Here is a 16,907-nt window from a genome sequence, read left to right on the forward strand (position 1 = left end):
TTTTTAAATATATAATTTTGAAAGTAGAGATGAAGCAGCTTGTTTATGAGATTTGGGAAGCTCTTATTTTGTAATTCCACATCAGACCGTCCTGAAACGATGCATCTGACATTGTGGCAAGGTGTACTCTCAATCTGAGGTGAAAGTGGCCTGTGCAATCTATAACTTTTTTAAATTTACATTTTTCAAAGTAGAGATGCAGCAGTTTTTTTTTCTTAGATGTGAGAGGCTTTTATTTTGTAATTACACATCAGACTGTCCTGAAACGATGCAGCTGACATTGTGGCAAGGTGTACTCTCAAGCTGAGGTGAAAGTTTCCTGTGCAATCCATAACGTTTTTAAATATATAATTTTGAAAGTAGAGATGAAGCAGCTTGTTTATGAGATTTGGGAAGCTCTTATTTTGTAATTCCACATCAGACCGTCCTGAAACGATGCATCTGACATTGTGGCAAGGTGTACTCTCAATCTGAGGTGAAAGTGGCCTGTGCAATCTATAACTTTTTAAAATTTACATTTTTCAAAGTAGAGATGCAGCAGTTTTTTTTCTTAGATGTGAGAGGCTTTTATTTTGTAATTACACATCAGACTGTCCTGAAACGATGCAGCTGACATTGTGGCAAGGTGTACTCTCAATCTGAGGTGAAAGTGGCCTGTGCAATCTATAACTTAGATTTTTATAGATTTTTGAAAATAGAGATGCAGCATCCCATTTATGAGATTTGGGAGGCTCTTATATTGTAATTCCACATCGGACTGTCCTGAAACGATGCATCTGACATCGTGGCAAGGTGTACTCTCAATCTGAGGTGAAAGTGGCCTGTGCAATCTATAACTTTAATTTTTATAGATTTTTTAAAGTAGATGCAGCAGCATGCAGCTGACACTGTACTTTCTGTCTGTGCATTCTAGAACTTTTATTTGTATAGCTTTTCGAATGTAGAGATGCAACAAGCATATATTATTGTTCTTATTTTGTAATATGAGTATTAGAGGGTTTTTATTTTGGTATTCAGCATCAGACAGTAACGGACTGTGTGTTGGGGGAAAAAAGTAGCGTTCGCTGGAAGAGCACTCCATTCAGATCAGTTCTCTGACGGTGTTACCGTAATACGTAGTTTATACGCGACCCTCGAAATAACGTGGCGGCTAGATTGACCATGCTTTTCTACTTGGCGGCTGGCTTGACCGCAGTCTTTAACTCTGGAGTCCGTAATGTAACGTAGAAGGTAATGGAGCCCTTTATACATTGTCGTGTATCTTTAGAAATAAATAATGGACAAACGGAGTCTTTAAACGCCTCAGATGTAAAGTTATTCGCTGTCAAAGTGACGACAAATTGAATGGGAGTCAATGGGAATGCTAACGCAAGTGAAGTTCTGCTAAAAGATGGCAGCCCCCACCCGACTTCAAGTTCCGGTCGAGTTCCTTGCTCCCCTGTCGAAATTTTGGACTAATTGGATTAAACATTAAAATAGCACAGATTAAATACAATAAATCATGCACGTTCAAATTCCCTGCTGCCATAATGTTAACAGTTTTATTAAAATGCTACCATCCATGTCCTATGGGACGTCTGTTTTTATATTGTTTATCAACAGTAACGTCATACATATGTATATTGTTTGGATTAACTAGACGAGCAGACAGACATGAATGTTTATTCATAACCATACTGAAAATAAGTAAATATTGTTAGCTAATGCTAACTCGCTAGCTAACAAGCTTGCTGGTGCTAAGTTGAGGTATTTTTTCAACCACATATATATATATATATATATATATATAGAGAGAGAGAGAGAGAGAGAGAGAGATTACATCTGGGGAGAAAAGAAAGGATGTGATGTTCAGAACATAGTTACTACAGTATTTATCAAAGTAGGAAGAGATGCACCCCATTTGGCCAGGGGTGTTTTTAAACCACAGACAAGGTTTGAGAGACGGAAAAAATCATTATGAAAATATAATGATATTTTCCTTAAAATGTTATTCCTAACTTCAGGCCTTATTTTCATGTCATATATAACTGTGATGTTCTGTAAAACAACAAACTTTAAAATACTTCTTACTAGTGAAAATCAGATGATCAACATAGTCCATCAACAACACAAATATATCTTGACTCCATATAGTGGTTATTTTGGAAAAAATCCCAGGTATTTTGAGCAAAAGGATTATAAAAAATATGTGCTAATATAAAATTAAATTAAGTAGCCTATATAAAATTGCAAACATCTATCTTTCAGTACTTTTTTACTTAAGTACATAAAAAATTGAGTACTTTTGTACTTTCACTTGAAAATGGAGTACTTTTACTCTTACTGGAGACATATTTTATCATATGTATCTGTACTTTTACTCAAGTACTTGATTTGTGTACTTCGTCCACCACTGCTGGAGGGCCACAGCTCTGCAGAGTTTAGCTCCAACCAGCTCCAAATCACACCTGCTTGGAAGTTTCTAGTAATCCTGAAGACCTTGATTAGCTGAATCAGATGTGTTTGATTAGGGTTGGAGCAAAACTGTGCAGAGCTGTGGCCCTCCAGGAATTGAGTTTGAGACCAATGATTTATACAGACAGCACTGTACCTAAAAGTTTAATTATTTATAATGAAATTTATTTCTGAGATCTCTTAACTGGGAATCTCAACAATAAAATAACCGAAAGCAGATTGCTGCTTGTTATTTATTACAAACCCCTCTGAGATACTAGATCAATGTTGAATATAAGCTATGCATAAGACAAACCAATAAACCCGCAATTACTGACACATTCGAGTAGCTCTTTAAAGAAGCTCATTTGACAACAGAGCCCATGGCTGACACATCACAGAGCCCAGAGCTGACACATCACACATAAAAGCTGGAAAATAGTTGTAGACGTCTGTCTAACATTGACATAAAGTAGATTATTTGACAGTCACAGCTCCACATCCAGGGACTCAATAGATCTGTGTCCATTTGCCAATATACCTCTCATTTTTTATCAATTGTTTTCATTATTTTTATTCCTAGCTGGAATGTGAGAAAACTTCAGCAACACACCAATGAAACTTACAATGTTAGTGCTTATCACTGAAATCTTCTCTCCATGTGTAAATGTATTCAGAGCCGATATGCAGAATCTAAGACTGCTCGTCTTAACTGTGCTGTTTTACTCAGGTAAGAAAGAATTCTTGCTAATCCGTTCAATGGTTGATCTGTCTGTATTATTATTAACACGACACAAGTGTTGTTTTTTGTGCTGAAATGTTAATGTCAGTGACATGCTAATAACTATTGTAGATCTTTAATTACAGCCCTGATGCACTATGCATCATCTCTAAGTGTTGTAATGTTCTCACAAATGGCAAGGCAGTATTGAATGTACCCGCTTACAGGGACTGCTAGTTGTATAATGAATATTTGACTCAAAAAGACTAGGGTTATTAAAAGCGCCATCTCTAATGGGTGTATATTAGCCATACTGCATTTTCTGAAACAAAGTGGGTATTTTTTTTATAATTTGTATATTGGAATATCAATCAAAAAATTAGAGTTGAAACTTGTAGTAATATTTCCAAATACATAAAAACAGTAAATTACTTAATTTGCTTTGAAAAGTTCAGAATATGTGCACTTTAACTCATGCCAAATGACATTTGTTCTCTAAATATGTTCTTTAAATCTTTGAAATATTCTAATAAACTTTTAAAATAACTTTCCCTATGAATTATCATAAATTAAACATGTCAGACATTATGAAATGGTGTGTTATGAACAGTGGACAATTTTCACTAATTGATTCATAAATTCCTTTGTATGATAACTAATTGTCCAATCCAAAAAAAAATGTATATAAATGTAATAATAAAGAATATTAAACATTTGCATAAAAGTTGAGTACATTGTCACTTCCTGGATGATTTGTCTAGTTGATGTCACATTATGGTGCTAATGAATGTGTTTGTTAATATAAACATTGGTGCTTTTCTTTTTGACTTTTTAGCATTCTCTGCAACTCTCAAAGGTAAAACAAACACAATTCCCTATAAATATTTGTTTGTTTATTAATAAAAATATAAACAGCTGCAACAATGTAAACAAGTAAAATCTAGCCCCTATAGCCTATTCATCTTTGTGTTTCTTGTAGCCCAAGAAAAGTCTCAGACTCTGTTTTTTGGGGAAGACTTCCACATCCTCGTGCCGGCAGATGGAGCTGATGTGACGTTCAGGTCTTCGGTTGTCCAAAGTCCTGAGAAGACTCTGATGAGTTCTGGGAAAGTGGTGGAGCTTCGTGCCAAACTCAACTCTGCTTCGAAGCACCTGATCTTGGAGAATGTTGGAGAAAATGATGAAGGAGTCTATACCATCACATCTCCCCAAAATCCAGAGAATGTTACACGCATCACACTCTATGTTAGAGGTACTGCATAATTAAGCATTTGTACACTAAATTGGATATCCACACATACACTAGAATAGCTCTGAGTGACTTTCATTATCATAGGATGTCATGTTGTGAACAGCAGTGTTGGGCAAGTTACTTTTAAAAAGTAATTAGTTACAGTTACTAGTTACTTCTTCCAAAAAGTAACTAAATTAGTAACTCAGTTACAAATTTTTAAAGTAACTAGTTACTTAAGAAAGTAACTATTGCGTTACTTTCAAGTAAAATTAAATTTTAAATGCTCAAACGTGACCCCACCTCTACCCCTCTTTAAAGGAACTTAAAATACATGTGCATGTTCAATTATTTATGATAAATCTGAATATTATAATGAAATGGACACTTAATACAATACATTATTAACAGAAACATGAAACATTGTACACACATCTAAAAAAAAAAGTTGCTGTGGGACAAAGTGAGACTAGCCTCCAATCAAATGGCATGTATGTAGATATTATGTTTATATAGTGGATCAATGCAAATAACACGATAGATTTTTGGGAACTTTTGATATTTCCTTTTATTGTTTCTTTAATTTCTTGAAGGAAAAAGTAATGTATATACTTCCATTTAGAGAAGGCTACTTTTGGATTATTTGGGCTCGTCGCCATACCTGTCTCTCGTTGACTGACTGGCTTGTGTTGTTCGTTGTGTGTCCTGTCCTGTCCGATGATGGGTCGTTCGCGAATGAGCGTTAGTGATGATGGATCGACTCGTTCGCGAATGAGCTTTTGAGGAGTCGTTCGCGATTCGCGAATGAGCCGACTCTAAGAGCCGGCTTTTTTAGTTGAACTTCGGGAGCTGGCTCGCATATCTGAAGAGCCAACTCTATTTTTTCAAATTTAGCCTATAGAAATTAAATAATTATGTAATAAAAATTGAAATATTATAGTCAAAGTCATTTAAAGAGCCGTTTGTGAGCCAAAGAGCCGGCTCTTTTCAGTGAGCTGAGTCAAAAGAGCCGAATTCCCATCACTACTATGCGTGCTTTCGAAAACCCGCCCAACTCTACCTCTGATTGGCTTACAATGAAATTTTACTCTACCTCAGCCAATCGTCAGCATTTATGCGCTTGTCTAGTGCTCTGCCCACTAACCAAGGAAGAACAGTAAAAAAAAGTATTTGCCTCTCGCTCAGAGATCTAGTTGGTCTGATGAAAAAAAAAAAAACAGCTTCATCATCAGTTATAGTAACGCGCCGCATTTTTTGGCAGTAACGGTAACGGCGTTATTAAGATGAGAAGAGTAATCAATTAGATTACTCGTTACTGGAAAAAGTAATGCCGTTAGTAACGCCGTTATTTATAACGCCGTTATTCCCATCACTGGTGAACAGTAAGGGAGGTTTAATGGCCTGCTGCAGTAATTGTAGCTCTGTCAAGCCACACTGGTTGCCTTCCATTCTTCTCTACCTAAAGATCCTTCTTTCTCTTCTTTACCCAGCTATCTATTTCTCCTATTATCATCTGTAGTGGCTGGCACCTTTTATTAATGGTATTATTTAATGTGGCCTTTTTTCTTTCAACAATTTGACAAGGAAAGGAAGTACTTAGGAAGGTGAAACTGACATGATAATGTACAGTATTTATAGCTGTTGTATTTTCTGTTTACTTTCTATGGGGTTTGGAGTCATGCAACATGTATTTTCTTCTAATAAACATTCAAATTAAACAGATAAAATTGATGAAATAAAAAATAGTATAGCAAATAAAATGTTGGTTTGTAGTTATTGCTAAATTTATATGATGTATAATTCTTTGTCTAATAGTTTATAGAATACACGTTTGTTTTGGATGCAGGATCTTATTTATCTCATGTGTTTCTCTTCTTTGTTTCTCTCACTTCTCCAGATTGCTCTAGTGAGGACTTCATTAACTACGGCTTAGATTTTCAAGTATCACTGTATAATATCTTAGGCTCAGTGCGTGTGGGCTATCGCCACAGCCCTGTGGAGGCCAATCAGACATTGTTGCCGGCTAAGGAACTGCTAAATGCTGATGGAACGCCCAAGGAGAATTACCAGGACCGCATTGAGATCACTTCTCAAATGTTCACTTTGCGTGCTGTTACAGGGGCTGATGAAGGCAGTTACACCTTTAGTGATTCCATTGGGAAAGTCCAAAAGAAGATCTGCCTAAATGTGCAAGGTGAGCGTGGAAGAAGACACACTGATATTATTTTCAAATAACATATTAATGTCCTAATCTTGACCTTCTGACTGAAGCAAGTACAGCAATCATTTGTAATTGTGTAAAGGAGAGAAAAATGTGTGAGGGATAATAAAATAATCTAAAAATATACCTAAAGGCGGCAAATAGAAGCACAATGTGTTGCAGAAAGGATGGTATTTGTTTTGCACTAATAACCAAATAGCTGTAAATTTCCTGCACATTACATGGCTATAAATAAATGAAAGTATTGATTTTGTGAGGAGAAAGAAGCTGCAGAGTGTGTTTTGTAAGGTTTTCTGCTTCAGTATTTGTAGATTATTGTTCCATGTTTCCATGATACACTGAAAAACAATGATGGATATTACATATTAGCTTCTGGGCCAAATCCTGACTGATGGCGAACCATTCTTGCCTTATTAGCTCAGAGTTCATCACAATTTGTGGGCTTCTGCTTGTCCTCTCACCTTTTGAGAGAGTTGCCGGACCATGAATTCAAAATTGCAATGTAATAATCTTTAAGTCACTTCTTTATCACTCTTGCTTTGTGACATGATGCTCCATCATGCTGGAAAATGCACAGAGCATCACCAAATTGCTCATGGATGGTTGGAAAAAGTCGCTCTTGCAGGATGTTTTGATACCATTTTTTATTCCTGGCAGTGTTTTTGGGCAGAATTATGAGAGAGCCCACTCCCTCAGTTGAAAAACCAGCCCACACATGGATGGTCTCAGGATGCTTCGCTGTTGGCACAACACAGGACTCATGGTTGCGTTCCCCTTTTCTTCCCTGAACAATCGATGTTCCAGATGTCCCAAACAGTCAAGAAGGGAGCTTCAGAGCAAATAACTTTGCACCAGTCTTCTACAGTCCAATCCCTGTACTTCCTGTAGAATTTCAGTCTGTCCTTGACGTTTTTCTTGGAGATAAGTGGCTTCTTTGCTGCCCTTTTTGAGACCAGGGCATTGTCCAAATGTCTTGGCCTCACTGTGCGTACAGATGCTTTCACACCAACCTGCTTTCATTCCAGAGCGCGCTTTGCACTGCTGGAGACACGATTCTGTAGCTGACTACTCAGGAGGAGATGGTCCTGGAGCTTGCTGGACACTCTGGGACGTCCTGAAGACTTCTTCACTGCAGTCAAACCTCTTTCCTTGAAGTTCTTGATGATCCCGTAAATTGTTCTTTCAGGTGCAATCTTCTTTGTTGCACAATACTTGCATGTGAGGCCATTTTGATGTAAAGCGTTGATGGCTGCACCTGTTTCTTTAGAGGTAACCACTGCTAACAAGAACATAATGATTGGAAGAGCTTCTTCCCTCCTTTTATAACAATCAGTCTGCTCTTACAATCTAATTAGTATGATAGTGATTAAAGGCAGGGTAGGTAAAACATGTATAAAAAACTTTTTTTCCAAATGTGTTTAAACTTTATTTATATATCAATACATAATTAAAATGTAAGTACTCTGAAAAAGAAAGTATAAAAATCGAGTGTCTGTAGACCTCTAACGACTGTTTTAAAGACAGCTCATTATTTCCATTCACACCACCCCCTCCCTTCTGGGCGCCTTCTAAAGCCACGCCCCCAAAACACATGAACGCGCGACTCCGACCACTGAGCTGGAAGACGCATTATTTACCTGAGACGAGCGGAGAGGAAGGAGCAGAGTGCATGTAGTGAAATCATGTCAGAATTACATGTAATAAAAATAACTTTATAATTATGAAGATAAACAAACAAGATGTATTTTAGTACTCACTATCAAGCTAGCATATTGATATTGGTAAAGTTTAAAATATATATTTTTTGATTCGCTAACGAGCTAGTTATCTATAAGGCAAAGCTAAAAACAGGTTGCATGATACACGTTTTTCCATTACCATCATTTACACTGTGATGAAGATGAATTTCGTGTAAGATTCATAACATATACGTTGTTCTGCATGTAAGAGTTTCCATGATGAAAGCATTGTTGACTCTGATGAGGACTAACGTTACACTCCAGAGACAAGTACCGCATCGTCAGCTCGAGGACAGGTCCGGGGTCGAGGGCGAAGCAGAGGAGGTCGTGCAAGAGGCCGTGCAACTAGGGTCCGAGGAAGTAGAGGCCGAGGACGGGGTGGTCGAAGTGCAGGGCAGGGCAAGGAGCACTTGAGTTCCCTCAGTTCCAGCCATCGCTGGAAAGGCACGCCGATATTAACTCGCGTTTTATTTCTTTGTTTATCCAAAGACTTTTTGTTCATTGCCTTTTCTTGTACTGTTACTGTCTTCCTTTTTTTGCCTGGTTTGCCTTCACTAACTGCATAGGCCGGTACAGTGAATTTTGCTTGCTGTTTCTCTGCCATTGTTTTGGTATTCCTAGGATCCGTGCCTCTTGAATTCCTCAAATCAAACGTGCGTACGCAAGTGGGCAGGTCATGTGTGGCAAAAGGGTGGTTGCCATGGTTGCGAGAGAGTTACAGTCGCCTAAGCCAATCCTATGTTTCGTGCCGAAAGGAAATAATGAGCTGTGTTTAATACAGATTAAACGGTCTAGAGTCACTCGATTTTTATACTCTTTTTATCAGAGTACTTACATTTTAATTATGCATTGATATAAATAGAAAGTTTAAACAAATTTGGAAGAAAGTTGTTTATAAATTTCTTACCTACCCTGCCTTTAACCTGACTAGTACTCATTCACACTTTCACATGTGCTGTCAATTAATGTTAGCTGGTCGTTTTGTGTCAGGATAAAAAAACAGTGATTTTTTAATTTATTTTTTATTTTTTATTTTTTTGGAAAATGTCATTTTTTGGCCAATTAAGCTTTTAGCAATTATTTAAAATGCATCTGATCACTCTACACAATAATCTAGAAACAATGTGAATAAACACCACAACAGCTTAAGCAGCAAACTTTGTGAAACACAAAATATATGTCATTGCCAAAACTTTTGGCCATGACTGAGGTATCAGAAATGTTTGCCAGGGACAATGGTCAAATGAACAGTTTAGCGTTCATCATACAAAAATCTTTGGTGGCAGAATGCTGCAATTGACCAGTCAGAATTAAGTATTCTGAGAGCTAAAAATAAAAAAACTGAGGTGTGAAATTTACAAGGTTGTTTGTATGTAATATACACTCTAAAAGGGGGGTTTTGCAGTGATGTCATACAAAAACCATTTTGGGTTCACCAAAAACTCTTTCAGTGACCAGTGTGTTTATTAGTGTAAAGAAAATGTTATTAATCTAAAGAATTATTTTCTACACCTTTTGTGCAATGGAAAGTTTTCATAGATGTTCCTCATGGAACCACTGATGCCAGTAAAGAACCTTTATTTTTTAAAGTGAACAGTGAGTTGGGAACTCGAGGTACTGCAGCATTTATTCCCTAAAATATTAATGCCTTCACCTCCCTGACGATTTCTTCTTTCTTCACTCTTGTGACATCATCATAGAAGAACGTTGAACATCTCAGCTTCAGTAACAGCTTTTCTTCTTTTTGTCCTTCCTTCTTTCTTTCTACCAGCACATCTGATATTTGTGACCCTTTCATATGGTGGCACTCTGAAAATAAACCTGCACATGAATAGCTCCCTAGCTCGCCTACTGTATATGCCTCAGTCTGATAAATATAAGTATTTGATTATGGAGAACGGACAGTTCAACCTGCCTCCTAACCTGGATCTTGAGGGTCGTCTCTCTTTGGAGGACTCTTTTTGTCTTCTTACGGACATGAGGGCCAGCGATGCCGGAGTTTTCAGTGTGACTGACCTTCAGGGATTCCTGGTGTCTGATGTCCACCTGGAGATGGAATGTGAGGACAAACAATATGACAAAGGGAAATTACAGTTCATTGAATTGTCATGTTTTGGACTTTATGTTGTATCTTTCTTTCTCTTTCAGCATACAGGCTTCCTAAACTCTACATTGCTATCATTGCTCTGGTAGCATTACTGGTGTTGCTGCGCTTGGTGTGCTTGGTGTCATGCTTGGTACTGTAGGGATGTCAAATTTCGATTATTTCCATGATCGATCGTCGTTTAAATTAACGATCAATTAATCGATTAATCGTTAACCATAATACTGCAAAATGCGTCTATTGCAGGCACGCAGTCAGCGGTATGACATGATGTGCAAAAGCCACACACACACACACACACACACACACACAACGCTTTCTCACTTGAATTAAAGAGGTTTTAGTCTGAATAAAATGATGCTAGTAGCAGGATTATAAAATGAATAGATGCGATTATGATCATTTGATAAAATGAAGAGAGCGCGCCATACTTTTGAGGTCATTTTACTTTATTGACAGTTTCCAATCCCGCACGGAGAACGCTGAACGCGCCTCTTTTGTGGTGCTCGTTGTTGTATTTTAAAGCACAATTGCAATGTTTTCAACTGACATTATTGTATTTAAAATAAAATTATCCGAAATGTGGAGCGCGTGTGACTGCGCTGCACATTAAGTGAACTACATCGGCGCTGCTGCACCAAAACACACTGTTGCTCACATTAATTTGATCCTGCTGGATTCTGTCCTAGAAAATGTCAGATTTTTAAAAATCCGGCATACAGCGCATTAGATCGTGACAGTGCATGCGTGCACACGAGGATGAGCGAGCGCGGTTTTGGCTAGATTTATTTGGAGGTTATTGCTCATGTCTCATTCGGCACAAATCGAAATGTTTCCATATTCGCAATGTATTTGAATGTTAAACTATTATTTATAATGTAAACTAGGCTTGTAATTAACACGCATTCGCATATAGACGGAAAAGATGATCCTCTTCATATGAGCAAAAACGTCCTTGGCATAACAGCAGAGTGGACCGGTATACTACGGTCTATTTAAACTGACCATTGTAACCTTTTAATGTTTAGTTGACTATTTTATTTTGATAATGAACAGACTGCGATTTGTAAGTTTGAATCGCTAGAATATACGTGTGCAGCAGGCTCCAGCGCGATCGAAACAGCTGAGAAATAAAAAAATATATATATTTTCCGCAAAAGTGTTTACTTTCATTTGTGCACACTCACAATAAAAACAGAAGATTTGTGCTCTTGTAAAATAAAGCAAACAAACAGAATGCGTTGTCATCCTTTTTTTTTTTTTTTTGTGAATTTATGGTGCGCCCACACTTCTGTTTTAAATCAGTTAATTATTTAAGTCGGATATATTTCGCATAGCCTATTAAAAAAAAAAAAAAAAAACATGAAAACAAATTGTTATTTTTATGTTGGGCCTATTACTTAGTAGGCTATACATTTTCCTTAAAGCATCCCATTTTGTCCCAGGGCTTAGAACCTGTGCCCTAGTCAGGTCCATGCAGAAACTTGTGAACGATGCTCGGCGTCACCGTTTAGTGACAGCAGTGAATGCTCCAGGAATGTGTCGGTCACAGCGCCTATTAATCGCTGTTTTGAATCCAGCAATTATTTATTTAGAAATTATAAAATCTGATTATGACAAGTGCCTTCAGACAGGTACATACCACATATTTAAGCACCAATATATGACAGAAATAACAAAAATTGAATGCACAGTGACCCTAAACATTATTTGGACATCAACTGAAGCTCTGTGGCACTATAAAAAACATCGCTCTAATTGTTTAAGAATCCTGACCAGCCAACACAGGCATCAGATAAACATTTGGCTTATGTTCCACATTCTTATTTCTTGTCTTCTCCAACATTAAAGGAGAAAGAGACAAGTTTTGCTTGTGAAAAAGTTTATAAGTAAAATTTTTTGCAGGTTGTTCAAGATGTCTGTACCCGTCAGAATGAGGAAGCCCCGGCCCTGTCACAGAAAGAAGACATCACTGAGAAATCACAGAGCACAGAGATCAGCATTAAGGTGAGCATCGGGAAGCTGAAAGGCATTTGAATCAATAGCACTATCTGTATATCTAAACCCCAAGTATTTGCTTAATATAAAATGATAAATTATGTTGAATGTTCTGAAAATGCTTTAGGAATGCTAAGTTCTGAGTATGTTCCTCAGGGTTTGGAAGTGTCAACTAAAGACCCAAGCCTTCAAGAGAGGAACATGGAGACGAGTGACTCTGGAGTGGGCTTTAATACCACTGGACTCCCGCTTGACAGTGACACTGATGCCCCAACAGCAACCATAGCAGATTCTGATGTATTGAGTTCCTTTGCTGCCCCTGATGTCAAAGCCATTCCCGACCAAATTCCAGAGTCAAAGAAAGCTCCCTCACCTCCAAAACCAGCACCAACTGCGGATCTGAAACCAGCACCTGTGGCCAAGTCGACAGCTCCTCCACCGCCATCTCCAGAACCCAAACCACCAGTAACACCTGAACCTGAACCCAAGCCAGCGGTCACACCAACACCTGAACCAAAACCTGCTGCTACACCTGCACCCAAAATGACCATCTCACCACCACCTGAAACAAAACCGACCTTAAGCCCATCACCAGATCCCAAGCAACCTGTGACCCCTGATCCAAAACCAACTCCAGAACCTGAGGCAACAACAACTGATGTTAAACCAATTCCAAGTCCAACCCCTGAAACTCTAAAAGCAGTACCACCAACTCCTGATGCAAAACCAGCAGTTTCACCTACTCCTGAACCCTCACCAGCTACAGTTGGCACTCCTGAACAGAAACCCGCTGTGAGTCCTCTAGTTTCTGAGCCTAAACCAGCTTCACCCACTCCACAGTCTAAACCACCAGTCTCAGAGATCCTCGACTCAAAACCAACTACAAATGGTACTCCAGAATCTAAGGCTGACATTGAGTCAGAGCCACATGCACCCATATCTCCTGGGCTGGATGTGAAGGGCACAACCCCTCCCAAAACCCCTGATACTGGGAAAAGCTCAGGCAAAACTCCTGAGCTCATCTCCAGTGGAGGTCTAGACTCGGCTTCCCCCAATGACAGTGCACCACCCTCAAGCACTGATGGAGCTGCCACCGACTGAGATTAAAACGTAGCCTCTTTCCTGCCTCCTCCTAGTGTATTAACCACCACAGACAATCGAGACACTAGACTTAACAACAACGAAGAGCTAAGCGACTTCGACTTTTAAATCTCACTTTTAATACAATTAACATGCATCAAAAGAAAGAATGCACTGTAAATCCACTGAGTTTACTTATATTTAATCACCCTGTAACAGAGTTCAAATACAGAAAAGAAGCATTTCAGACCTTACACCACTGGCTAATTTAATACAGAATGAGGATGGCTGTCTGGGCTGTTCCAAGAAAGTGTAGAGACAAATCTTCCTTCACAAAATAATACATCAATGCATGTAGATGTTGGCAAAATAAATTATATTATCGCTTTCGTAATCCAAGTTACTGTGGTTGAATTTGGGGAAAGGCACACAGGAACATTGGACAATAATCATTTTCATTCTATAAGAGATAATTTCTGCTACATTTCGACCAGTTGGGGAATCCAAATAGCAGGACTGATACTGAGAAAGCAATCAACCTTCTGCTGACAGAGGACTGGAAAAGTGGAAAAATCACGTGTCACTTTGATGCATGCGAGTCAACATGTCATTTTGACAAAGGAGATGAACAAGAAAACTACAGGAGTGCAAAGCAGAAGGAATAATAACCATTTGACCAAAAAAATAAACAAAAAATAAATCATAATCCTTCATAGACTAATCCGTGACTCTGGGACTGGAGGATATTTTTGCAAATCTTCTTCTATCAATCCAACCTGTGACGCTAATCTCACGGATGTTCTTGTCCAGTGATGTGACAGTGAACATTTTCTGTTCATTCAGTAACAAAAAAAATTGTTGTTGAAAGTTCTTTACATGATCAAAAATCTGTAATCTGTAAAAAAGAAGAAAAAAAATCCTAAAAATATATATATGTTGATGGCAATAGTATATGTTAACAGGTTTGCTTCTTTGAGTGAGCTGTTTTCAGACTGATTTATATAAATAGTAAGGCTGTTTCCATCATTAGCAAATTTTCTGGTGCTTTGGGATTGAAATTACTTGATCCTACTAATATTTGCCAAATGCATTTTGGTTCAAAAAAGGAATTATGCAAATCAGGAGATGAGAAAAACGCGATAAAAAAATAAATAAATAAGTGAATGATTGGTGTTCAAGCATGCAGCAGACTATTGCAATATGCTGTACTTTTACAGAATCTCTCCACCACTGCGATGCAAACAACTGAATTGTTTTTTTTTTAAATGTTTTCTCAATAGCACACCACTTTTGCAATTGTTTCATTATCATTTCATGAATTACTCCCACAATCAAAAATATACTCAAACACATTACAGAAAAAGGAAGCATGTTTGGGTTGAAAATAATGGTAGTGATTGCAGGTGGTTATTGAATAAGACTATTTCAGTAAAGTTTTTTACTGATATACAGTGCGCTAAAGTGGGTCAAGCAGAAAATTAGCCTGAATGTCTTGCATAGTTAAATTTGCTGATTCTTGTTGATTTAGGAGCAAGTGGACATGGTTTGTAAGAAGATCTAAATTGTTTGTGTTGCTACAGTGTTACACAAATTATTTTGTATTTATAATCATAGTTGAAAGACAATACAGTCTAACATATCAGTTTACATTATTCCTGGTGCCTCCGGTAGAACCTAAACACCACTGCCTGTTAATGTTGTATGCTCCTAAAACACAATCTGTGGGAGCTGATGTTACATCACAGTGAGTAGTGGGGTGATAGCTAACTCGATATTTGTATCACCATTTTGTAGGCAGAACTGACAGACTGGAGGTTTGTGGTTAGATTTTGTAACCGAAGATGATCACTACCTCACATTTATGATTGAATAAAAAAAGTAATAAAACAGCAATTAAACAACATTGCAAGGTATGTTGACATTAAATAAAAAAGTAGATTTTTGGCAAGGCACAAGGTTTGAAGCACAGTCAAAGGTTTACAAAACTCAATCAGATATTTGGAAATGCCTATCCCGGAAACCCCTGAAAACTATTTTGTTTCTTCTGAGCCTTTAACAGACGTTTTGATATCAGTGCATGGAAATGTCACTTGAAAGCAAAACAGTCTATGTGTCACATCTCATAATGTAAATATTACAAACCCTAGAGGTCATAACCCTAGGAGCACTGTAGCATTAAAATATAAAATGATGATGTATCCCTGACAAAACTGATTTGGTGACCAAAATGGATCCATAGTAAATAAATCTGATTAAAATGGCTAATGAGCAAACAATTTTTTTGTTTGTTGCACTGGTCGATTGGACACTGATCTTGGACTTGGACTACAATGGCTGTTAGACATGAGCTTGCTTTCACATGTTCTTACTTTCATCTCTAGCAAATGATGTCACACTTAAGTGCATTCCGGTAATGCACATTACACAAGTTTCCAGGCAAAATCAATTTTCTGCTGGTCACTCACTGAATCCTCACATCTTAAAGCAGAAGATCATGCTTAAGATATTCACCACCCTTCAGTACACTGCTTCTGATATTAGTCTTGTATTATGACATGTTTACTGTCTGCTTTCATATTTTGTGTGTTGATGCTTGTGTTGTATGTATGTGGATGCAAAATGGTATTTTTGATGAGAGATTATAGATGTAATTCATCATTGGCAACATCAGGGGGCCTGTATGTGTTTGTACAAGTGCATGTGAGTATGTTTGTGTGTGCCCATGTGGTAGCAACAACCTCCATTGGATAGCTGTCATATCAATGCAATTAGCAATGTCCCTTTTCTCGCTTTTCTGGCTGGTAATTGCTGTTCCTTTTTCAGTGGTATTAAATTCAGATGCAATTTAAGGGAGTGCACAGTGCAAGATTTATATCAAAATGGACTCCATGCTGTCTAGTGGTTGCTCTCAGTTTTGATGCCAAGATAGCCGTGTTACAGGTCGTTTTTATTTAATCTACGCTGAAGACTACACCAATGGAATAGTAATTTAGTTAATATAGCATTTTCCCCTTGCTCAAAGTGCTTTGAATAATGCATACACTAAAGTAATGATGCATCGTTATTGCATGCTAAAGAGTTACGCTCCCATAGTGTCTATCTGTGCTAGTGTGGTCATGCATATGTAGCAGGTAGTGTGTAGACGTCTAAAAGAAGTACTCTGTTTTTCATCTATCGCACGGCTCTGCAGGTCTCTGATTGGACAATTCCATTGTGTAAAACATCCCTTCCATGGATTTCACAAAAAACATTTGCATTCAACATGTCACCCTATATCTTTCCATTCCATTGGTCAGACCTGATTGGTCAAAAACATTCTAAAGGGCATTAAAAGGATAGTTCATCCAAAAAGTTCATCTCAAAGCCGTGATTCCCATCAC

At 37.8% G+C, this 16,907-nt stretch overlaps 1 pseudogene; it reads left to right on the plus strand.

Moving 5' to 3' along the window:
* Nucleotides 1-516: 516 nt before the first annotated feature.
* Nucleotides 517-14,421, plus strand: LOC128030733 (uncharacterized; annotated as a pseudogene).
* The last annotated feature ends 2,486 nt before the right edge of the window (nucleotides 14,422-16,907 follow it).

The sequence above is a fragment of the Carassius gibelio genome, chromosome A16 (genome assembly GCF_023724105.1).
Source record: "Carassius gibelio isolate Cgi1373 ecotype wild population from Czech Republic chromosome A16, carGib1.2-hapl.c, whole genome shotgun sequence".
NCBI classification, from domain to species: Eukaryota; Metazoa; Chordata; class Actinopteri; order Cypriniformes; family Cyprinidae; genus Carassius; species Carassius gibelio.